The sequence below is a fragment of the Tamandua tetradactyla genome, chromosome 18 (assembly GCF_023851605.1).
Source record: "Tamandua tetradactyla isolate mTamTet1 chromosome 18, mTamTet1.pri, whole genome shotgun sequence".
In the NCBI taxonomy this organism is placed as follows: Eukaryota; Metazoa; Chordata; class Mammalia; order Pilosa; family Myrmecophagidae; genus Tamandua; species Tamandua tetradactyla.
In genome coordinates, this window is record NC_135344.1 from 47,397,041 (window position 1) to 47,422,378 (window position 25,338).

A 25,338-nucleotide genomic window follows, 5' to 3' on the forward strand; every position below is an offset into this window, starting at 1 on the left:
AAAGGAGAGTAAAATAGCAATCCCTGGGCCACAGACAATGATACTGAAGGCAGCTGAAAAGTGCTGCCTTCCAACCTTCTTCTAACCTGAAGAGCTCCTGAAGGCATTGCAATGGGAGAGCTGGTAGAACAGGGAAGGGCTAACAATGACTGCACTTACTGCCAGAAACATGACCTACTAAACATTTTGCTTGGTTAACCCATTATATCCTCCCAACAGTTGAGGAAATCAAAGCATAGAGAGCTAAGGTAACTTGCCCTAAGTGCCCAGTGAGTAAGTGAAGGAACCAGGATTTGAGCCTCTGTTCCCAACTGCTCAGATCACAAAGAAAGAAGGATTTGTGTTGATGTTGATGGTCTGAAATGCCAGTGATCAGGAGACAGGCAGCAGGTAATTGAGGGGAGTGGATTTCAGTAGCAGGAGAACATTAAAATGAGAGGCCAGTGACAGATTGCAAGGTAAGGAGCAGTTCAGGAGACCTATATCTGAAAAGGAGCCATGAATCAGAGGGAAACCTGTTATCTACTGGCCAAAGAGCTGATATATTCAGACCGTCACTGCACTTCCATACTGTTAAGGGAAGCCAGAGTTGGTGGAATTTGAGGGATTGGGGCAATCGGTGAAAGTGCAGCCAGTGCCGATTTCTCCCTTTCAGGAGTTGGGAGATGTCACTGGGAGCAGAGAGCACCTGCTCGGGTTCAGGCAGTTTTCTGGAGGAGACTGTGCTGAGCTGCACGTCATGTGTAAGGCCCTAGAATGTGAGGGAGGAAATACCATTGTTAGGGACCCACCTGTGAAGGGATCCAAGCCCCTGAGACTGTCAGGAGGAAACCTATATAAACATTGAGCTAGTCTTAAGGGAGAAAATGGAAATCTTGGAGTAATTGGAAGAGAATGAATATAAATAATTTTGTTGGAAAAACCCAGTGTGAGTTTTTCCTTGTGAACGTCATCTGTTCATAGCTGAAGACTGTATTAGAAAGCAGTAATTCTCCTTATTGGCTGATAAAAGTCTCTAGATTCCTGGTCAAGAAGTTATAGATTTAATCACCACACAAACACACTGTGGGGGCTTAAGCCTGTGTTACTGCAGGAACTCTTGTCTGTTCACTGACTCTTGCTCGGTGCCTTTAGTGTTTCCACACCTAACAGCACTGAAGGCAAGCTCTGGCTTCAAAGAAGTGAACAAGACGCCCTAGAGCTGGAGGTTAGCATCTTCTACAGCCTCTTCCCGCAGGACCCATGTTTTCTTTGAACATTTTTTTAAAAAACTTTATTTAGATAAAATTTACATCCCATATAATTCACCTGTTTTAAGTATACAATTCAATGGTTTTTAGAATATTTACAGAGTTGTGCAACTATCACCCCCATCTAATTTTAGAACATTTGCATCAACCCAAAAAGAAACCTCTTTTCCCAAAGAAACAGTCTACAGAGTAGGGCAGATAATTTTGGATACAAAATTAGTTGCAAAATTATTTGTTTAGAATGGGAAAAAAAACTCAACAAATTGCAATGTTTAAAAAGCTGAAAATACCTTAAATTGCAAAAAAAAAAAAAAAGAAAGAAAGAAATCCAGGAAAATAATCATATAACCATAACCTAATATTTTTTTTTCATTATTCCATTTATATGAAATGTCCAGAATAGAAAAGTCTATAGAGACAGAAAATGGTTGCCACAGCTGGGGGTGGGGATAACAGAAATTGACTGAAAATCACTAGAGGGTTTCCTTTGGGGTGATGAAAATATTCTGGAATTACATAGTGGTCATGAGTATACAGCCTTGTGAATCTACTAAAAACCATTCAATTGCTTGCCCACTTGAACAGGGTGAATCATATGGTGTGTGAATTATAGAGCAACAGTAAAAGGATGTATCTTAAAAAGTCCTTATTTTGCATAACCTAATATTTTTATTCATCAATAACTTGACACACGTCTATATTTTTCCCGTTTTTTTTTTTGGCTACATACTCTTAAACCACCTGTCATAGTCTATAGAGAGAATAAAAAGAAAATTCTGTGTTTCCTCTAACATGGTTGATCAAAATTAATTTTATCTGAAATCACCAGACTTCATCAGGACAAGATGCATCAGATTTATGAAAATATGACCTGCTACGTTGGGTGACAAAAACATACAGTGTCACACATAGATAGATACACTCAGGGTTGGTGGTAGTTTATACATTCATGTGACAGTGATGGTGAGTTTCAAAAATTCTGAAAAGCTGATGCAGGAACTAATCATTTTGGTGACTTAGAGGAGAAGGGCAGCACTTCTGAGAAAACCACAGCGTGACTGCACAGCATGACCCAAGTAATGCTCATAAGAATGATTCTGAGCAGTAAATAAAAGGGTAAATTATGTTGAGAGTTTCACCTTTAGCACCTTATGTTTTTTGAGTTCTGGTTCTTGTTTGAGCACACTTCAGTTATCTCAAGACCTGTGCATTGGTGGAACTCCTTCACAGCAGAGAGAGAAGGCTCTGCAGTGGTGTGTGTGTGCACACACACGCACGTGATGATGGCAGGATGGGAGGAGAGGAGGCTGAATTCTGACATTCAGAACGATTAATGCTGCCCCTCCCTCCCCGCCAGCATTCAAGGCTGCTGCTAATTGTCCCCCATTTCAGCATACTCGACCTTCCAAGCTTTCATCTTCACACCTCTTCATGCCTCTAGTGACAGATAATTATGGTTGAGTGTAAGCATAGACAGGAAGGCAGACCTCTTAAATTCATGTAGGGTACTTAAATGAGCATTTTAAGGCAAATTATTAATTACTGTGCTAGATGAAATGATATCAGCAAAAGCTTCTGAGGTATTGAACTGTCATATTATGACTACGGAAGAAAAATGCTATTTCAATGATAAATAGGGGAATTTTTGTGAAGTGATTAAATATTAATTTATCCAGCAATGTTTGTTGCATGCCCTCAATATTCAAGATCTTATCAGGGACCACAGGATACACAAAGTCATAAATGATTCAGTTTGGATCTAACAGAATTTACAATCCAGGCATTTACAAAAGATGTAGTTTTAAAAGATCTACAATGTTAAGAAGTGTCAAATATAGTACACTTTTAGCCCCTAAGGAGGTGGAGCTCTGATGAGAGGGGAACCCTTGGCTGCCCCTGGAAGGATGGGCAAACAGTCACAGGAAGGAACAGGAAAGGCTGCTTGCTGCCCTAGGGAGGGGATGGTATGGGCGGGGTTGAGGCAAGAGGAAAGCAAGGAAGTGGTTGGTTTTTCTGGACTATGAAATACCCATAAGGGAGTAGCTGGAGATGGGGAAAGACTACACTACCAAGCATTTTAAATGCCAGTGAAGTTCAGCTGTACTCCTTGGGAAAGGGAGGGAATAGCAGAGGGTGTGATGGGCAACAGTGAGAAGGCAAGGTCAGTAGGAGGCTGCTGCAGGGGCTTAGGTAGACGTTCTGGAGAAGGGAAGAGGCAATTGTTAAACAGTACTAGAGAGTCTGGCTACACTGTGAGTGTCAGGTAAGGTCTGGAGGAGAAGAAGCCTCACTTAAGGTCAGAAGGAAGCAGGTCAGAGCCAGCAAGTCACACAGTCACCTGGCCCTGGCCTCGTGCAAAGCATTTGATAAGGCTGTACAGGTCAAAGCACGGAGAAGAGACCCAGCCTCCAAGACATCTGCTGTCTGCCCAGGAGGAATTCTGCAACTTAAATATTTTGAAATTAATTTACTAAATCTGTCTTATCTGCAGGTTGACATTTTGGAATTTCGAACAGATCCCATGGTCTATGGTTTTGTAGGATGTGCCTTGAATCTTCCAAAGAGGTAATGCCACCTGGTTGTAAGTCCCAAACTTTTACTAGAGGTGGTCAAGACCCTTCTCCCTTGCTAGAATATGCCTGACACACAAAAGGTGCAAATGCGAAGGTTTATAATCATCGTTTCCACCAAAAACCTAGCTCAAGCGATACCTTCATTTACTTGTTTGTTCTTTCAGCCAAGTATGCCGAGCCCCTTTTGTGTCAAGGACTCATGTCCCTCTGTGACCACCAGCCATAGTGGCCTCTCCCTTCTCTGAAATCCTGCTCTCAGGACAGTGGGTGATGCATCTTTAGTTCGCCTTCCTGGCAAGTTCATCCTTCAGGAGGTAGAGGAACTATAGTCAAGAAGGGCTTTGAGAGTTGCCTCTGTGGGACTAAGCCATCATGTCATTTCAAAATCTGTCACCGAGAAGGATACAGAAGTGTGGGTACGTATGGCAGCAATAGCAGCTACTACCCTTGGGGGACCTATTCCAGGTACTGCAGCCAAGAACTTTATGGACATTAACCTCATCTCCCTTCATGGTCATCCTGTAAATGTGGCACTGTTATCATCCTCATTTTACAGACATAGAAACTTGTTTTCAGAGGGAGAATGTTCACCAGGTCACAAAATTAGTAACCGATAACACTGGATTTGAACTGCGAATAATCTGGTTCCAAAGCTCAGGCCCTGCTCGGACCATACCTTTAACCTTTGGACTGTCCCCTTGTATAGTAAATAGAATTGCATTTGGCTGCAGGTAAGAGAATTCTGACCAACATTCCCTAAACAGGTGAGGGCTCACCATATTTCCAGCTTTTATCACAGCACTTGGCACATACTAAGGGTGCAACAAATATTGGTTAAATCAATATAATTGCAATTTCCTTGGTAATTCTTGCACATCTCTAAAGTTTTATTGTGAATGTTCACTTTCAGGAGTTTCTGGTAGGAACTGCATTCTTCTTTGCTGTTCTACCTGTGAAGATAACTCTGTGCAGTGGCCAGGACCAGCTTTCATATCCCTGCCTTACAGAGGGGGAAACTGAGGCTTAGAAGGATTAAGTGGTGTGTCCAAATCTCAGAGTAAGAGCTTCACTGAAGAATCCAAAAGTCATGTTTCTGATTTTGAGTATAGCACCTCTTCTCTTTCACTGTAATACCTCCCCGCTTAGATAAAGTGGTAGAAGCTAAGATGCATACCCTTTCTCTTCTCATTAACATTCTTTTAAAAGGGGGTGGAGAGATTTTTACCCATGTGCCAATTTTATTAAATAATAAGCCAGGTGTCAGCTTTGGGAGGACTGTGGGTGCTTCACAGTAGCTCCCATCTGTACTTTCCAGCTGTAGTCTTTAGACCCTACTTTGGAAAGCTTCTGTGAGTGCTGTGTTCTGAAGGCAAGGGGAGAAAATGTATTAGATTCTCCAATATGATAATAATGTAAAAGAAATTTAAGGTGCCCCAGAGGGAGAGAATTACAAATGGATGAAAGGTGAGTGTTGAAGGTAGAGTTTTTTCTGGGTGTAAAAATAAATAGAGGAAAATAGAATGCAAAGAAAACCTGCGGCAAATGGGCCTGTTTCACTGGTGCTCCTTCTGTGAGCCACCACCCTGGATAATGATGACCATTTTTAACATTTCCTGCTTTAATTCTTCAAATAGCTCTACAGATTCTCTCTTACTTGCCAGTCTTCAGAAGGTTTCTAAGGCTCCCAGAGAATGGAGGGTGTCTTTGACCCTGCCTTTCCTTTCCCTTGGTTCCTGGGGGTAATCCAAATCATCCCGCTTCTCCCCACCCCCCAGGGATACTCCTCCAGCTCTTTCTTTCTTTTTAATTTTTTAAAACTTTTTTATTGATTAAAAAAATTAACAAACAAAACATTAAGATATCATTCCACTCTACATATACAATCAGTAATTCTTAATATCATCACATAGTTGCATATTCATCATTTCTTAGAACATTTGCATTGATTTAGAAAAAGAAATAAAATGATAACAGAGAAAAAAAAAGATTATACATACCATACCCCTTACCCCTCGCTTTCATTTACCACTAGCATTTCAAACTAAATTTATTTTAACATTTGTTCCCCCTATTATTTATTTTTATTCCATATGTTCTACTCTTCTGTTGATATCGTAGCTAAAAGGAGCATCAGACACAAGGTTTTCACATTCACAGAGTCTCATTGTGAAAGCTATATCATTGTTCAATCATCGTCAAGAAACATGGCTACTGGAACACAGCTCTACATTTTCAGGCAGTTCCCTCCAGCCTCTCCGCTACATCTTGAACAACAAGGTGATATCTACTTAATGCATAAGAATAACCTCCAGGATAACCTCTTGACTCTGTTTGGAATCTCTCAGCCATTGACACTTAGTCTCATTTCACTCTTCCCCCTTTGGTCGAGAAGGTTCTCTCAATCCCTTGATGTTAATTCTCAGCTCATTCTAGGGTTTTACTCAGTCCCTTGATGCTGAGTCTCAGCTCCTTCCAGAATCTCTGTCCTACATTGCCAGGAAGGTCCACACCCCTGGGAGTCATGTCCCACGCAGAGAGGGGGAGGGTGGTGAGACTGCTCGTCATGTTGGCTGGAGAGAGAGGCCACATCTGAGCAACAAAAGAGGCTCTCTTGGGGGTGACTCTTAGGCCTAAATTTTAAGTAGACTTGACCTATCCTTTGTGGGGTTAAGTTTCATATGAACAAACCCCAAGACTAGGGGCTCAGCCTATAGCTTTGGTTGTCCACACTGCTTGTGAGAATATCAAGAATTCAACTTGGGGAAGTTGAATTTCCCCCCACTCTCACCACTCCCCGAAGGGGGCTTGCAAATACTTTTCCAGTCACTGATCAAATCACTCTGGGATTCATCGGGGCATCACTCTGGACAAACCAACAAAATCTCATGTCCTACCTGAGATTCCAAGCACTTATGACATTCAATCAAACTATCTACATGAGTTATATTAGGAAATGCTCTAGTCAAAATATAAATTTTGTAACAAATAAACATTTTTTGCTTTAGTCTCACACATAAGGTGACATTTTAAAGTATTAATTATCATCTGTTTTCAGCACCCTGCAATAATGACATTCCTTTGTTCTTCCTCAGGCAAAAACATTTTTAAAATTTGTACATTGTACATTTCACTATTATTATACACTCTAGGCATTCCTAGATTATACCATCTCGATCTTTACCATCTATCTTTCTTTCTGATTTCATTTATGTCCCCAGCCCTCCTCCCTCTATCATTCTCACATGCAGCTTCATTCAGTGTTTTAACATGATTGTATTACAGTTAGGTAGTATTGTGCTGTCCATTTCTGAGTTTTTATATTCAGTCCTGTTGCACAATCTGTATCCCTTCAGCTCCAATTACCCAATATCTTACCCTATTTCTATCTCCTGATGGTCTCTGTCACAAACGAAATATTCCACGTTTATTCACTAATGTCAGTTCATATCAGTGAGACCATACAGTATTTATCCTTTTGTTTCTGGCTAATCACACTCAGCATAATGTCCTCAAGGTCTATTCATGTTGTTACATACTTCATAACTTTATTCTGTCTTACAGGTGCATAATATTCCATCTTATGTAAATGTCACAGTTTGTTTAGTCAACTGTCTGTTGATGGACATTTTGGCTGTTTCCATCTCTTGGTAATTGTTAATAATGGTGCTATAAACATTGGTGTGTAAATGTCCATTTGTGTCCTTGGCCTCGTGTCCTTTGAGTAGAGACAGCATATAGATGGGTCCTGTTTTTTAATCCATTCTGCCAGACTATGTCTTTTGATTGGAGAGTTTAATCCATTAACATTCAGTGTTATTACTGCATGGGTAGTACTTTCTTCTACTATTTTGCCTTCTGGATTTTATATGTCATATCTAATTTTCCTTCTTTTTACCTTTACTCATAGTCTTCCTTTCTACACTCTTCTCCACACCTCTCTCTTCTGTCTTCATATCTGTCTCTAGTGTTCCCTTTAGTATTTCTTGCAGAGCTGGTCTCTTGGTCACAAATTCTCTCAGTGATTTTTTGTCTGAAAATGTTTTAATTTCTCCCTCATTTTTGACGGACAGTTTTGCTGGATATAGAATTCTTGGTTGGCAGTTTTTCTCTTTTAATAATTTAAATATATTATCCCACTGTCTTCTCGTCTCCATGGTTTCTGCTGAGAGATCTATGCATAGTCTTATTGGGCTTCCCTTGTATATGATGGATTGCTTTTCTCTTGCTGCTTTCAAGATCCTCTCTTTCTCTTTGACCTCTGACATTCTGATTATTAAATGTCTTGGAGTATGTCTATTTGGATCTATTCTCTTTGGGGTACGCTGCACTTCTTAGATCTGTAATTTTAAGTCTTTCATAAGAGTTGGGAAATTTTCAGTGATAATTTTCTCCATTAGTTTTTCTCCTCCTTTTCCCTTCTCTTCTCCTTCTGCGACACCTGCAACACGTGTATTCGTGTGCTTCATATTGTCTTTCAATTCCCTGAGTCCCTGCTCATATTTTTCCATTTTTTTCCTAAAGTTTCTGTTTCTTGTCGGATTTCAGATGTTCCGTCCTCCAGTTTTGAAATCCTATGTTCTATCTCTCGAAATCTACCACTGTAGGTTTCCGTTGTTTTTTTCATCTCTTCTACCTTGCCTTTCATTCCCATAAGTTCTGTGAGTTGTTTTTTCAGACTTTTAATTTCTTCTTTTTGTTCATTCCTTGCCTTCTTTATATCCTCCCTCAATTCATTGATTTGGTTTTTGATGAGGTTTTCCATATCTGTTCGTATATTCTGAATTAATTGTTTCAGCTCCCCTATGTCATTTGAATTGTTGGTTTGTTCCTTTGACTGGGCCATATCTTCAATTCTCCTGGCCTGATTTGTTATTTTTGCTGGTGTCTAGGCATTTAATTACCTTAATTAGTTTATTCTGGAGGTTGCTTGCACTTCTTTTACCTAGGATTTTCTTGCTGGATGAATTTGTTGTCTATATGTTTTTTGACATTCCGTTCAGCTTTATCTGGACCTTTAGCTTAAGTTTTGTTTAACAGAGGAGAATTTTTCAGTTTTTGTTTTCTTGTTTCTTGCCCTGCTTGTGTGGTACCTTTCCCCCACACACACTTAGGAGGGTCTACTTAGATATTATAGACCCCAGCCAGATTTTCCCAGACCAAACTGGCCTCCTATCAGGAGGAAAGAGTCACCTGTGTCGGTTTTCCCTGAGGGTGAGACCCAGCAGGTTGAAAGACTTTCCTGTGAAGTCTCTGGACTCTGTTTTTCTTATCCTGCCCTGTGTATGGCACTTGTCTGACTGCAGGTCCCACCAGCATAAGATGATGTGGTACCTTTAACTTTGGCAGACTCTCCCTGCTGGGGGCGTGGTGGAGACAGAGGAGAGGTTGAAGGCTGGTTTTAATGGCTTCAAATTACCAAGCCCTGGGGTCTGAATTCCTTGATGAAGGGATTCCACCTGAGTTGGGCTTCACCCCTCCCCTGGGGAAGGCATAGGCTCCAGATAAGCCCCCAAAAGAGCTCACTTCTGCCTATGCCTGGGGCAGTTGCAGCCTGAAAAGTCCTGCCGCTGTATCCAGAGGCAGTCAAGCCTTTGTAGATACACAGCCACAAAAACCTCTGTTTCCTTCTCCCCACCCCCCCTTTTTCTGTCAGTCCTGCCCACTTTGTGCTAGGGCAAAAATGAGCAACCTCTGCTTTGATCAAGTTCACCTAAGCTGAGGGCCTATTTTTAGTAGTCAGAATTTGTTCATTAGTTTCACAATTGGCGTTTGATTGTGCCCAGTCCCTGCTGCTGGTAAAGTCCTTTCCTTTCCCCTCTGGGAAGCGGCCTGTTGGGAAGGGGCGCTGGCTACCGCAGCTTTGGGAACTCACGGTTCTGGGGGTGCTCACAGCCGGTCCAGCTGGTCCAGACTTGGGTACGCTGTGTGTCTGGTCACTGACGTGGCTCCAGGAGCTGTTCTGTACTGTTTCTGGTTATTTAGTAGTTGTTCTGGAGGACGAACTAAAACGCGCATGTTGTTACGCTGCCATCTTGACCCGGAAGTCTCCCCAGCTCTTTCTTAAATTCAACCCTGGCCAGGCTGGCTGGGACGGGCCGTGGCCGTGCTGCTTTCCTCCCCGCCGGCCTCTCAGACTGTGCACACCGAGCCGGCGGCCATGGGCAGACCTGAGGGGGTTGATGAGGTCCAGGGGCCCGTCCCACAGGGAGGCCAGGCCTTTGCTGATGCTCCCATGTCAGGGTCTTTCGGGCCCTTTGGTCTTGGGCACGTCCTCCCGCCTCCCAAATCACCCGACGGGTCATCTTGAATGCCCCCCCCAAAGGGCGTGCCAGGAGCCTGCATCCCGCTGCAGAGCCCCGGCCAGCCCAGGGGTTCTGCCACTGCCCTCCTGCGGGCCTCAGTCCACCCGGCTCGCGCCATCCCAGCCTGACGGGTGGGGCCCATGTCTACCCTGCAATCCAGCGGCACCTTTCCAGAGCCACTGGAAATGAATAAATTCTCTTCTTTCCCCAGTCCTACCACAGTCCACATTCACCATCTCGAGGAGGCTCCTGACCCTCAGCCTGTCACCCCTGCCACGAAAGCACTTTGACTTAATAACCCAAGCTTTCTTCTCCTTCCTCCTCAGCCTGCTGCCCCCCCCCCCTTGTCCCCCTGTCACACTGGTGAGCACGGTGGGCTTTGAGTTCTGGTCTAAGCTTCTCTTTCCAGGCCCCCTTCCCTCTTCCCTCTGGCCTCTCAAGCCAGGTGGCCCCATCTCAGCACGGGCAGAGGGAGGCATGGAGGTCACCAGGACTTTGGAGACCATGCGGGGGTGGGGTGAAGGGCCGGGACGGGGAGGCTGACCGGAGGCTTGGCTTGTCCTCATCGTCCTACAGCGCCACCGTGCCCTCGGGCTTGGTCCCCTTCAGCCTGCTGGGCGCCGGCCCCATGCCTCGTGGCGTACGCGCCTCCAGGCTCAGGTTCTGGCTGGCCACCAAGTGTTCCGGCACAGTCCCCCCCTCCCCTCAGGAGGAAAGTGCTCGGGGTGCAGAAGGCCCTGCCCACAGCATCTCCTGGGGAGGACGAGCCATGAGACAGGTGCGGAGCTGAGGCTCTGCCACAGCCGGGCCCTCTCAGCTCGATCCTGGGAGCCCTGGGCGTCAACCAGCTCCCCAGGCGTCGCGCCCACAAGGAGGCTGCGCGGGCAGTGGCTCAGCACGGGCTTCTGGGCTTCAGTCGTCCTGCCGTCCCGCTCAGCTGCTGCTGGTCTCCCAGCCCTCACCCCCCACCCCCCCGCGAGGCTCTCTTCTCACTGTTTCTCAAAACGTGCCGTCAGGGCCGCCCACGCTATGGCGCCGAGAATGTGCTGGGAGGGAAACTGGATGGGCAGCCAGCAGTGGCAGAGTCTCTGCGTGTCCTTTGTGGCTTCTCCAGCACCTGAGGTGGTTCTGGGTAATGATTGACTTGTGAGGGAAGTTCTGGAAGGAAATAACTTCTTTGTGGAACTTGTGCCTCCAAAGCACGACACACACTTAGATACAGGGCAGATTATCCAGATCATCAGAGAAGACTTCCTTCCTAAATCTTTTAGATAATTTAGGCAGAAAGGGATTTTTTCCTCTCACTCTCTAAATATCTCCATTTCAAGTTCCCTTGGAACAGAAGTAATGGGTTATTCATTATTGCATTCCTGCAAAGATTTATACATGTTCAATCGATGTTTACTGGATCCAACAGTTAAACTGTCAATGATTATCTACTCAGCCAAGGCCTTGGAAATAATTGAAGTCTCCAGTAGACACTGGCTGGGTGCTGCTTTGCACACCTCCCAGGGTGCTAATCACACAGTGTGAAGGCCCCTTCCCCTGGAGCTGAGCCCCATTACTATTATTTCTCTTTCCAAAATGGATGCATCTGTTGTAAATACTAATGGCATTTAGCACCATTAGGCCAGATGCTTTGCTGCAAAATAAGTAGATGAGGTCTCTGTAATTTGGGTTACATTTTAAAATGGCAAGATGAACACAGAGTGTGCTTGCTGATTGACTAGGCTGCTGTTAAAGTGTCCATGTTAGCCCTTAGCTGGGGTGGATTTGTAGGAAGAGCTTGGGCTTGAGGTGTCAGCCAGGAGAAGGAAGGATGACAGCATCTGTGAGCCCTGGGGAACTCTGGTTTAAGTCCGAACCTCCAAGGCAGACATGTGTCAATGTGGTTGTCTTTGGAAGCCCCAGTGGGACAACCCAGTATCTACTCTTGAGTGGAGAATCTCCTGCTGATGGGCCACATTTGGGAAACTCTTCCTTGCTACTCTCCCCCCTACTGTAAAAAGGCCCTGAGTTCTAAAAATTGTGCAGTTTGAATTGTTCCTAAATTATTTCTGAGTTTGTTTGTTTGTTTGTTTATCTCTTTAGGTCTTTGGGATTCAAGTAAAGCCTGATCTTAAATGTCCAGTCTACAGTAGGCTAACATTACACTTGATTTTAAATCAGAATGATGACAAGTAGCTTGCTCTTTTTCCCCTGATAGCCAAAGCCACCTCTCCAGCTTGCCTGTCATCTGAAGACTGTATGAGTCATTCAAAAGTTGGAGCTGGTAGCCTGCCAGGCCCTGATGGGGATGACAGATTTTTTTACTTTTTTTATTTCCTGCCTTTAAGAGGCTTTGGATTTAAAATTTTGTGGTGGATTAATATTTGAAGTGGATCTCAATTCTCACTCTCAGCATTTTGTTTACCAAGATGCAACAACAGCCTAGAATAAGGGAAGGAGGCCAGCAGTGGCCTGGATTTTGGCAGCTTGGATTCCCTTCAACTCACGTCTCCTCTCTGGGCCTGTTTCATGACCTGTTCGGTGGCCTTGGGGCATGGGTGATTTGCATACATTAAAGCAGAGTACAAATTTGGGCATGAAGTTGTTGTTCCTCCTTTCCCTACTTTTTGGGTCTGTGAAGATCTCATTATTTTCACTAGCAGAAAAACCCGTGGTTCTTAATTTCTATATTTTTGTTTAATGTCTAATCTGTGCTCAAAGTCTACTGCCTTCTCAAAAGACTAGATGATCAAAACTGCTGGGACTTCTTTACTGGCGGTAAAGGAGAGTAATGCTACAGTTTATTCCTCAGTCCAGAAGCCCTTGAATTCTATAAAGAGTTTAACCAATTACCAGTCTAGAGGAAGAAACTTCAATAAATCTCTATTCTAGTTTGCCAGCTGCCAGAATGAGCTATGCCAGAAATGGAATGACTTTTAAAAAGGGAATTCAATAAGTTGCAAATTAGCAGTTTTTAGGCTATGGAAATGTCCCAATTAAAGCAAGTCTATACAAGTGTCCAAACTAAGGCATCCATGGAAAGATATCTTGATTCAAGAAGGCCAGTGATGTTCAGGGTTTCTCTCTTGGCTGGAAGGGCACATGGAAAACATGGCATCATCTGCTAGCTTCCTCTCCAGCTTCCTGGGAGGCATTTTCCTTCATCTCCAAAGGTTGCTGGCTGGTGAACTCTCTGCTTCGTGGTTCTGTGGTGTTCTCTGTTGTGGTTTTCTCATGGCTCTTTCTTTCTCTGCTCTCTCTGAATCTCCTTTTTATAGGATTCCAGTAAAGTAATCAAGACCTACCTAGAATGGGTGGAGACACGTCTCCACCTAATCCAGTTTAACAACCACTCTTGATTGAGTCACATCTCCAGGGACATGCTCTAATTAAGGCTTCAAACATATAATACTGAATAAGGATTAGAAGAAATGGCTTCCTTCAAAAAATGGGATTAGGATTAAAACATGGCTTTTCTAGGGTACATGCATCCTTTCAAACCAGCACAGTCTCCTTTGGAAGAATGTATTTGGAGCATTTTTTTTTTTATTCTGGACTGAGCTCATGTAATTTTGTAAGAAAAAAGCAGAAATGACTTACCAAGAATCCACATAAAAATGATAGACAGGGGTTTTGAATAAAAATAAGCTGTTAATAAGTAATAAATCCTTTATAGGCCCATTGGAAACAGATAGCAATAATGTTGTGCTTACTGCCTTACTCCTGAAGTGCACATATTTATTGTACTTCAGGGCAATTCGTTGTGCTAGTTTGGCATTTATAAAATTCTCATCATAGTATTAGAGTAAAAACCCGAAATGGAAGTATTGTTATAATAAACTGTAATTAGTGGTTTGTAAACAGCCATAGTTCATTTTGTAAAGGAGAAGGAATGTAGACAACTCAGTATCTGTGTGCAGGATCTCCTCTCTTCTCTGGGCATTTCCATCTGGCTCCACTGATCAGTTGGAGCCTGACCAGCCATGCTCGAGGGCAGGGCTTAGAGCCCAGCACAGCCGGACCCTCAGTCCAGGCGCCCCCACACTGAGGCCATTGGCTTTTCCTCTACCACAGGGCAGCCCCAATACTGATGCTGGCCTCTGTTCTTTTACAGCTCCCTTGTTCAGATGTACAGAGTCTGGTTCCCACAGCAGAAGCCAGGCAGCCACCTGAAAGATGGAGCTGGGCAGGTGCCCTCAGGCTGGGCTCACCATGACACAGTGTGAGACCTCAGGCTACAACACAGGACCCGGGCGCTGCTCCGACCCCTCGTGTCTTGTGTTGCAGCCAGAGGGACGCAGGTCCGCAGCACAGCCTGCTCCAACACCCCCGAGGACTGGACCCAGCGACCACGTAGCAGAGACTGTGGAAAAACCTGGGCCCTGTCAGAAGGTGGGCGTGAGTACCTGGTGAGTGACTTGCTCTGGCCACCCTGGGTAGCCCTCGCCCAGCCCCTTCCTTGGCTTTACTCCATCTTCTGTGCACAGATTTGCTTTACCCCTAATCTGCTTCAGCTAGCTTGTTCCAGCTGCCGGGATGGGGCAGTCCATTTGGACTGGGCTTTGAGGATACCCTCTGCTCCTCACCCCTTGAGCCCCTGGCCAAGTGACAGGTTCCATAGTGAGTGAGGTCAGCAAGGAAGGCAGTTAGTTAATCCCCAAACATCTCCCCCATTGGGAAATCCCATCATTAGACCTTCATTACTTTTTGCACAAGCACCACATTCTTCAGAGCTGTCTGTTAAAATGTGGGTATTTTCTGCAAGGTGGCAAATTAAGCAACTGGCAAGCATTAGTTGGGTTTCACCTATTCATTACTTTCAAACATGACAGGGTTCCCAGGGGGAAATTAAATCACATCATAAATTTCAATAGGGAAGAAGCTCTAAAAGAGGACTTCGAACTGGAGGTAGGATTGTCAAAGACAAGATTCCTTTACCCATTCAGTCGTCACAACACTGGGCTGGGGGCTGGGGGACACAGCATCAAGGAATGAGCCCTGCCTCCCTACTGGGGTCCCTAGGTCATGTTTCTGGCCTCGGTGACCATCTGGGTGTAGATTTTCCACATCTGCTCTGTTTCCATATTTAAACTGGAAAACATTAGTTTATTCCCCACTTTTCACCAGCCTCATGGTGTTCACAGTGCCTCCTCTTTAAGAAGAATATTACTGGTTTTTAAATGTAATTGGTTGAGTGTTTTTCCTTCTCTTGAATTATTTGGAGGGGAGTAGAATGAAACAAGAGTCTGTGGCTAGAGGGAAACTGGTTGGGGAAGCCAGGAAATTGAGAGGGTTGAGATGAAGTGAAGGTCTCTGATTGCAAGTCACCTCCACGACGGACAACCCAGAAGCTTCTGCCACAGAACTGATAATGGTCAGGTTAGGCAGCCATGGCTGTCTCATATATGGAAAATCTGGAAACTGTCCTTATAATGTCCTGCTTGGTAAAAACTACCAGGAAGCTAAGAACCAACTGGCACATGTGGTGAAATTACAACTTAGACAGAACTAGAGGGTGTAAATGAGCATGAACTAGGTCCAAACCACCACGGAGGTAAACTCTATTATATGATGATGATTTGTTTTTCACAAAAAAGTTACTACTTGTTCTTCTTCTTTTCCTTCTCTGCCTGAAGAGTTCTGTCCCAAAGCTACTAGGTGAGGTGGGCAAGAGAGGCCTTGATGCAGGGAAGTCTCAATGGTCCAGAGTAGGAAGTCAGAACACTGGTGGGTGAGATGGCATCCACTGGGGGAGCCTCTCAAAATAAAAGCTAGTATCTTACTGCCAAAAAAGGAGATAATAATGAAATGGAGAACACCAGAATAAACTCTGTGGTGTTGGATTAGAGTTGGAAGTATTTGTGTGAACTTATGGTTTTCAATCTATATATATGTACATAAAAATGTCTGTATGTACATATGTACACACACAGATATATACATATTGTCATACACATATTTACGTATTAGTTCTGCCCACTGAGAGAGTCTGGGAACTATGATATCCCAATAAAATGAGCACACCTAATGCCCCAATCTTGGTTTCTAAATACCATTCTCTAGTAAAAATGACCAGAGCTAATTCCAGGACTGACAGGAGACATGCAAAGCAAGCCTGAACATCTTTGCATCAGAAAAAAAGAATCTCTAAAAAAAACTGATGCGGACTTGTCAAAAGGACATAAGAGCCAGCTTGAAGGGGAACCCCCTGGCCAAATCTGGGACAATTTGATCATCAAAATGCATATTGATGGGGGCGGTCCACGGTGGCTCAGCAGGCAAGAATGCTTGCCTGTCATGCCAGAGGACCCGGGTTTGATTCCTGGTGCCTGCCCATGTAAAAAAAAAAACATATTGATGGTAACATTATAATGCACTGAATAAAGTAGAAAACTATGAGCCCATGCTGACATTGAAAAGTGAATAAATTGAAAGTTTGGTGTGGAATAGTACATTTACATCATCTCAAAGTAGCTCCCCACTAGTTATAAAGGCAAAAAGTAACTTTGCCTCATGGTTATACTCTCAGGTCAAGTAATCAAAGTGAACATCATCCCAGTGGGACAAACTAACATCACGACCGCATGCTGAGTACTGAGAAGCCAGCAACACTTCTGGGATCTTCCTGTTAAAGATGCATAATCTGGAACTATTCAGAAGAAAATATCAGATAAACTCAAATTTAGGAACATTCTACAAAATAGTTGGCCTGAAATCTGTAAAAGTACCAATGTCTTGAAAAGCAAGGAAAGACTGAGAAACTCTTTCAGATGGTTCCAGAGAGACATCATAACCAAATGCAATCTGTGGTTCTAGACTAGATCTTTTTGTTAATAAGGACATTAAAGGGACACTTGGTAAAACTTGGAATCTTGGATTGTATGTTAGTAATGTATCAGTGTTAATTTCTTGATTTTGATGGTTATATTGGGATCATATAGGAGAATGGCTTTGCTTGTAGAAACATTCTGAGATATTGAGTGTGATGGGATGTCTTGTTAACACCTTATTACCAAATGGTTCAGAGGCAAATGTTCTTTGTGTCATACTTGTAACTTTTTTATTAGTTGAGGTTGTTTCAAAACATATTTAAATGCATGTAAAAAAATAAAATTCTTGCTTATTAAAGAAAATCCAGAAAATGATGAAAAAAAGAAAATAGAATCATCCATGTTTTTACCAAAACAACCACTGTTAATATTTTTACTCTATTTTCTTCCAGTCTTTTTCCTGTTTGAAATAAGGAGGAAAATGTTATTATTTCAACAGCTGGTACTGGAATTCTTAGGCAATTGCCTTTTTTTTAGGTAAATTCCTTGGAAAGGACAATGAAATTCTGGAAGTGTGGTTTAGCAGAAGTCAGAGAAACATTAAGAAACATCTGAATTGCTTTTTATTAGAAATGATCAGTGATTTGGGGAGAATAGAAAAGGGGGAGAGAAGAGAATGTATCAGAATGGCAGAGATTCAATTGTGTACTTTGAAGTTTGTGACGCTATCTCCCCAGATATTCACTAAAATTTGTTACACCCACAGACTCCTTGTGTGAATGGGATTCTGTTGGTTTGTTGATTTTGATGGAACTTGGTGGGAGGGCCGAGTTTCATATTAACGTTACATGTGAGGTGGTCAGTGATTCATAAACCAAACTAGTTTAGCAGAAATATTAGTTTAGAGACCATATAGATGTTAACCCTTCTAGAAATTTAAGAAATCATAGTAGGAAGCAGATGCTGGATTTCTGAGTCTAAAAAATGAGGGTTTGAGCCAATCTCACTAGATCATTTGGGGCAGGGAGACCCTGCTGACATCTAAGTCAAGACCTCTTTTGTTTTAAAAAAATGATTTCTGGTTTAATTCTATAGTGATCAGAGAACATAGTCTGTATATATGCAGTTTTTGAAATGTATTGAGACTTGTTTAGTGGCCCAGTATATGCTGATAAATATTCCATGTGCACTTGAAAAGAATGCATTCTGCTATAGTTGGGTGAGTGTTCTATAAAGGAAGTAAACTTTGTGAATGGTGTTGTCCAAATCTATGTATTTACTGATTTTTTTGTCTGCTCATTCATCAGTTATTGAGGGAAGAATTTTTAAATCTCCAGCTAAGATTGAGGATTTATTTGTTCCTATATATTTTTGCTTCATGTATTTGTACGTGAAGGCATATTATTAGATACACGTATTTAGGATTGTTACGTCCTGTTGAATTGATCCTTTCACTTCATTATAAAATATTTCTCTCTCACAGGTAATAATTTTTGTCTTGAAGTCTACTTTGTCTGAAGCTAATACAGCCCCACTAGCTTTCCTATGATTAGTGTTTGCATAGCATATATTTTTGACCCTTTTACTGTCAGCCTCTTGTAAACAGCACATTGTTGGGTCTTTAAAAAAATTGCAATGACAAGCTATATGTCTTTTATTGAAGTGTTCAGTCCATGTACAATTAACATAATTACTGATATGATTGGGTATAAGTCTACTAGTTTGCTCTTTGCCCCATCTATCCTTTTTCCTTGTTTCATGCTTCCTTTTGGATTAATCAAGTATTTTTTAGTATTCCATTTTATCTCTCATATTGGCTTTTTAGCCATACCTCCTTGTATTGTCTTTAGCAGATGTTTAAGGAGTTACCATATACCTCCTTAATGTGTCATAATCTACCTTGAATTAATATTACGCAGCTACACAAACAATGTAAGAATCTTAGAACAGTATTTAACTCCATTCTTTGCTTTATGCTGTTTTCCTTGATATTTTACTTTGTATATGTTATAAACCCCTCCATGCATTGTTATTGCTTTTGCCTTAAACAGTCAGTAGTTTTTTAAAAAGCTTATGGTTTTTGAACTAATTATAGACTTATAGGATGTTGCAAAAATAGTACAGAGAACCCTGTGTGTCCTTTACCCATCTTCCCCCAGTGTAACATCTTTATAACTATAGTACAATATCAAAACCAGGAAATTTGGCATTGGTTAGGTGTTGTTTGCTGGGTCTTATTCGGATTACATCAGTGTTCACAGATTGAGTGTATGTGTGTATATATCTCTCAATGTGCAATTTCATCCTGTGTACAGATTTATGTTACCTCCACCACAATCAAAATACAGGATTCTTCCATCATCACAAAGAAACTGCCTTGTACTACCCATTTATGTTTTCAGCCCCTTCCCCATCCCTAAGCATTAATTTGTTCTCCCTCTCGATAAGTCTATCGTTTTGAGAATTTATCTAAATGGAACAACATAATTTGTAATCTTTTGAGACAAGTTTTTTCTACTGAAAATAATGCCCCTGTGATTCATCCAATATGTATCATGTGTCAATAATTTGTTCCTTTTTGTTGTTGAGTAACATTCATTGCATGGATGTACCAAAGTTTGTTTGTCCATTTTTCCATTGAAGGATATTTGGGCTATTCCCAGTTTGGGGCTGTTATAAATAAACCTGCAATGAACATTCAGGTACAGTTTTTGCAGGAACACAAGGTTTCATTCCTCTGGGATGTATAACCAAGAGTGTGAGTGCTTGGCTGAATGGTAAGTGTAACTTTCCTTTTTCAAGAAACTGCCAAATTATTTTCCAGAATGGCTGTCCCACGCAGCAATGTATGAGAGCTTCAGTTTCTTTATATTCTCACCAGTACTTGTTATTATTTTTTATTTTAGCCATTTTAATGTTTTGTAGTGATATCTCTTTGTAGTTTCAGTTTGCATTTCCATAATGGATAATGATGCTGAGCAACTTTTCTTGTGTTTATTTATCATTCGTTTACATTCTTTCATTGAAATGTTTATTCATATCTTTTGCTCATTTTCTAATAAGATTGTTGTTTATTTTACTGTTGTGTTTGTGGGTTCTTTATATTTTCTAGATGCAAGTCTTTTGTCAGGTATGTGGCTTGCAAATATTTCCCCCCAGGCTGTGGTATATCTTTTCATCCTCTTAAAGGCTTTCACAAAGTTTGATGAAGTTCAGTTTATCAATTTGTCCTTGTATGGATTGTGCTTATTAAAATGTCATGTCTAATGGCTAATGATGTTGAACTTAGCACTAGGTTCCAAAGATTTTCTCCTGTATTCTCCTCTAAAATTTACATTTAAATCTATGATTAATTTTGAATAAATTTTATATAAGATATGAGGTTGAGATTGAGGGCCCACCCCCTTTTTTTGCTAGTTATCACATTACCACAATTGTTTAATTGCTTTTTCTGGAGTTGTAAAAAATTTCTGGTGTATTTGTGTGGGTCTATTTCTGGTTCTCTATTCTGTTTCATTTATTTATGTGACCATTCCTCCCTCAATTCTATTCTATCTTGATTGCTGTAGCTATCGAGTAAGTCCAAAAGTTGGTAGAGCGATTCATCCCACTTTATTCTTCTTTTCAAAGTTGTTTTGGCTATTTGAGGTCCTTTACCTTTCTGTACACATTTTAGAGTGAGCTTGTCTTCAATCATTTTAAAAAGAGAAACATTTTGTATAGTTTTTTATGTTTACCCATATCTTTACTATTTCCTGGGCTCTTTATTTCTTCCTAGAATATGGGCCTTTATTTAGGATTCTTTCCCTATAGCATTTTTCTTATAGTGTGGGTCTATTGGTAATGAATTCTTTCTATTTTTATTATCTGAAATGCTTTTATTTTAACTTCATTTTTGGATGATATTTTCACTGGATATAAAATTCTCAGTTGACTAATTTCTTTTAGCACTTTGAAAATGTCATTCTGTTGTCTTCTGGTTTTCATTGTTTCCTATGAGAGGCCAGTCGTTACTGATACTGTTGTCTCCTGAGCGGGATGTGTCCCCTTCTTCTCAGTAGCTTCTTATAAGACATTTTCTTTTTATCTTTGGATTTCTGAAGTGTGCTAGTGTGGTGATTTGAGTGTATTAAAAAAGTCTCTCTCTCTCTGTCTTTCTTTCTCTCTTAATATGTATATATATATATATATATATATATATATATATAGAGAGAGAGAGAGAGAGAGAGAGAGAGAGAGAGAGAGAAAATGTTATCTCTAGCAACTGGGACAATGGATATATATATATATATATTTTTAGTATTTTGCAATAACCATTGTTTTAGTTTCCCAGCTACTAAAACAAATACCATAAAATGGGTTGGCTTAAACAACAGGAATTTATTGACTCATGGTTTGAGGTGAAGAGACATCCAAAATCAAGGCATCAGTAAGATCATGCTTCCTCCCCAAAGACTGTGGCATTCTGGGGATGGCTGTCCTTGCCTTTTCTCTCACATGGCAGTGCACATAGCAGCATCTGCTTTCTCTTCTGGGTTCTGTTGACTTCCAGCTTCTGGCTGCTCCCTGTGGCTCCTTCTTCTGTATCCAATTTTCTTTGCTTATAATGACTTCAGGTATATTGGATGAAGGCCCACCCTCATTCAGTGTGGGCACACCTTAACAATAACATCTTCAAAGGTCTTATTTACAAATGGGTTCACACCCATAGGACCGCGGGTTGGGACCTGAAAATGCCTTTCATAGGGGGACATCATTTAGTCCCCAGAAACCATATATTGCTTTTATCATCACAAACAGCAATTACATGTTTTCCATTCTAAAAAATGAAATGCATCAGAAATGTTTCTGTACTGTCATTTTAACATTATTAGGTGAAACAAAATTAAATCACTGCATAAATACTTTCAGTTGCCAGAAGTGACCATTACTATAGGGAAATATATCATTATGAAGTAACTTTATTTGCAGAAATTTCCTGCACCTTATAAATAATCTCATGAATTCATGCCAGATTCTAGAGAAGGCCAGGAACCAAATCCCTTACTGCATTCCGAAAAAGGAAATCTCAGTGCATGGTGCTAAATGATCTGAAAGCCAGAAATAGCTAGATAAGGTGACTGAATGAGGTATTTGTCTCCCTTGGCACTTCAAATTCCAGTCATTTAAGACCACTTAGTTCTGATAACTCCACTGTGGATTAACCACCGAAGATTTCAGGAGTCTGGCCTGCTTTGAGACTGTCATGCTCTGTTGTTCATTTGTAGGCATTTCCCATTATGAATTCAGATCAGCCATAAGCAAAAATACTTTACTCTGTCCCCTCCTTCATCACTGCCATGCTGCCTCTTCCCAGCGCTGCTCAAAGAACAAGAAACAGGAAGAAATGCTTACCATATGCCAGGTCCTGGCCCAAATGCTTAGATGATACTCAAACTTCACAAAAACCTGTACACTATAGATATTATCATCCCCATTTTATAGATAAGAAAATCGAGGCTCAGTACAATCTTCAGTACACTTTGTACTGTTAAATGAAAAGAGGTCTTTTCATTAAGATCCATGATTGAAGCATGCTGGTAAAGCTACACATTCTAAATTCCTGCAACCCAGAAAGAGCGGCTGCATTGGAGAGCCCTCTGTAATGCACAACAGTCATACATTCTATCTTAAGGTAAAGGCATAAATAAATACATTAACATTTTAGGATAAAAGGTTTCCTTCTAACTTAGAGAAAATGGCTGATATAACTTTAAGAGATTTCTTAAGACAAGGAAAGAAAATTACTAAGAAATATTCAGCTCAAAGTTGAGAATGCTCCCATAACATTTTGAATTTATGTCTGATTGAGAGTGAAGTTACAAGGAGTGACACAATCTGAACAAGTGGATTGAAACTAAATGAACAGTTGCTCTGTCCTACTCCTCAGCAGTTAATTATAGCAAGAATCTTGCTTCCTGGGAAGTATTGTTATAATAAATTATAATTAGTGGTTCGAAGCAGAGATAATTCTTTTTTTAAAAAAAGAAAAAGTCACATACCAGAGTAAAGAGTTTTGTTGGAGCTGTAAGCATTTGAATTAGAAAAGAGCTGTGGTAGAAAATTGGTTATTCTTTTGGCAGCTGAGAAAATACTATCTGTCAGTCAAGATTGAGTCAAGAGCCCCTGATATTATTCAATCAGGAAAGAATGAGCCTTGCAAAATGCTCAGGTGTGAGGAGGCCCTTGGAGTCTTGGAGAATGTTCTTTATTGCTTAATGCCGAATGCTAATTGATGGGTCTCTGCTGATTGCTGCTGGTTGTAAAGCTGCATTCAGATTAGACTTGCTCTGCCTTGGAAAATATGGCAATTAAGAAGTCCTAGAATGGGCCCAGGAGCAGCAGGGATGGCTCTGCGAGCACATCCATAGTAATGACAGATGGGGGTTGTTCCAAGTGTTGAAGGTGAGTTTAACAGCTCAGGGTCCGATTTTTAAACAAGGGCTCCCACTTAGTCCTGTGATAGTTTGACAGCAGAGAGCTTCCTTCACCCCGTTACTCTTCCACTTCCCAATTTTGCCTTGAACCTCTCTTTTTTCCCTTTCTGCGGCCACTCCTTCCCTGTTTTCTTGGCACTTCCAGCCATTTCCTCAGTCCTGGGCTCTAGTTCTGGCTACTGGGACTTTCTGTGGCTGCCATCCCAGCAAAGAGCTTTACCAAATCCAGTGATTTATAGAACTTCTTAGAAATGGGAACAAACCAGAGGCGGGTAGTGACTGGACATTTTCTGTTTGCTTCCCCAAACTCCTGTCCCTTCCTTCTCTCCCTTTCTGTGTCCTAAAAGACTGACTTCTCTGGGTTGTGTGAACTGGGTCTTCTTGCCCTCTGTCTTCTGTTTGATTAGTCAGTTCCTCTAGTGCAGGAGGGACAAAAAGAGGTTGAGATACTCATTCTCCAAACCCACCCCCAGTCTGGCTGCACAACTTCTGGTCAGGCAGAACCCCCCTTGTGGCCACAGCTCTCACTGGGTTCCACAACAGCCCCCTCCTTTTCAGGCCTGGGGGTTTAAGAGCTTCTCTCTATACCCCTCCATGCTTCGCTATGCTTCTGAGTTCCCTTAACCCTACCCATTCCTCTGATAAATGGTCTCTTCTTTAAATTCTCTTCACCTACCCTTTTGAGCAGCCGATCCGTTAGCTCTGGGACCCCAACGGATAAATGCAGCGCTGTAAGGTCATTTCTGCAGAAATGATTAAAGCAAATATCAGATACTCTAAAACACAGAGTCACTTGTCACCTGCACAGTCAGGTAGCTGTTTTCTGCCTGCAAGCCCAGGCTCCAGCAAATCTCCATTCAGGAATATTTCCAGGTTCCAGGCTAAATATATGTTGGGCTGTGAACTTGGAAAACACAAAAGGAACAAACAATTGGGGGAAAGAGTTTCTACCTACAGTCCTGTTTCCTTTGGTAAATTTTGGGATAGTAAGTGGTCTTCAATAGACCTTCGTTTTCTTGCCTCCTTTTCAATTTTTTACTTCTGTGTTATTTGACCACCATCAAAATAACTTTACTGAAGCCGCTTTTTAAGTCACCAGGTTCCAGGACACAAAATCCAGGTAAGCTACTTAAAGCTGGTCTTTGCTCCTCTTGTGCTGTGAATAACTTGTATCTGAAACCCCTGATTCTGACCTACTGTTTATGAGCGTGTGTACATGAGCGTGTGCATGTGTGCTGTATAAGTAAAGATGTGTGTGTTTATGTATTCTCTAGAGGCCTATAGTCTCTCCGCTCAATCTCTATTTACTTTGGGGCACTATAAAGTCTCATTAAATGTAAATTGGCTCTGTGGGAGGTAGGATGAACACTCAGAATGTGTACATCCTAATCCCAGTAACCTGTGAATATGTTCCATTACATGGAAAAGGGGAATTAAGGTTTGTTTTGGTTTGTTAAAGCTGACAAAATGCAACGTACCAGAAATGGGTTGGCTTTTATGATGGGGATTTATTAATTTACAAACTTACAGTTCCTAGGCTGTGAAAAATGTCCAAATTCAGGCATCAACAGGATAATACCTTCTCACAACTACCAGTGAGCTTGGACTCCTCTGTCAGATAGCAAGTTACATGGCGACGTCTGATGGTCCTTCTCTCCTGGGTTCCATTGCCTCCAGCTTCTGGCTTCAGTGGCTTCCTCTCAGCTTGTCTGAGCCTTTTTCTGTGAGCTTCTCTTGATTTCATCTCTTAGCTTCTGTATGTGCTTTATCCTCTTATAAAGGACACCAGTAAGAGGATTAAGACCCATCTTAAAGAGGTGGGTCACATCTCAATTGAAATAACCTAGGCAAAAGGTCCCACCCACAAAAGATCTACACCCACAGGAATGGATTGAAAGAACATGATCTTTTCTGGGGAGCATACAACTTCAAACTACCACAAGGATGAATGTGGAATTAAGGTTGCTAACGAGCCAATT

At 41.7% G+C, this 25,338-nt stretch overlaps 1 long non-coding RNA gene across 1 annotated transcript; it reads left to right on the top strand.

The window, feature by feature from the left end:
- The first annotated feature begins 441 nt into the window (after positions 1-441).
- Positions 442-14,539, top strand: LOC143662642 (uncharacterized). The gene is made up of 3 exons (XR_013165509.1): positions 442-458; positions 3,742-3,815; positions 14,228-14,539. It is a non-coding gene; the product is annotated as an uncharacterized LOC143662642 (long non-coding RNA).
- Positions 14,540-25,338: the final 10,799 nt, after the last annotated feature.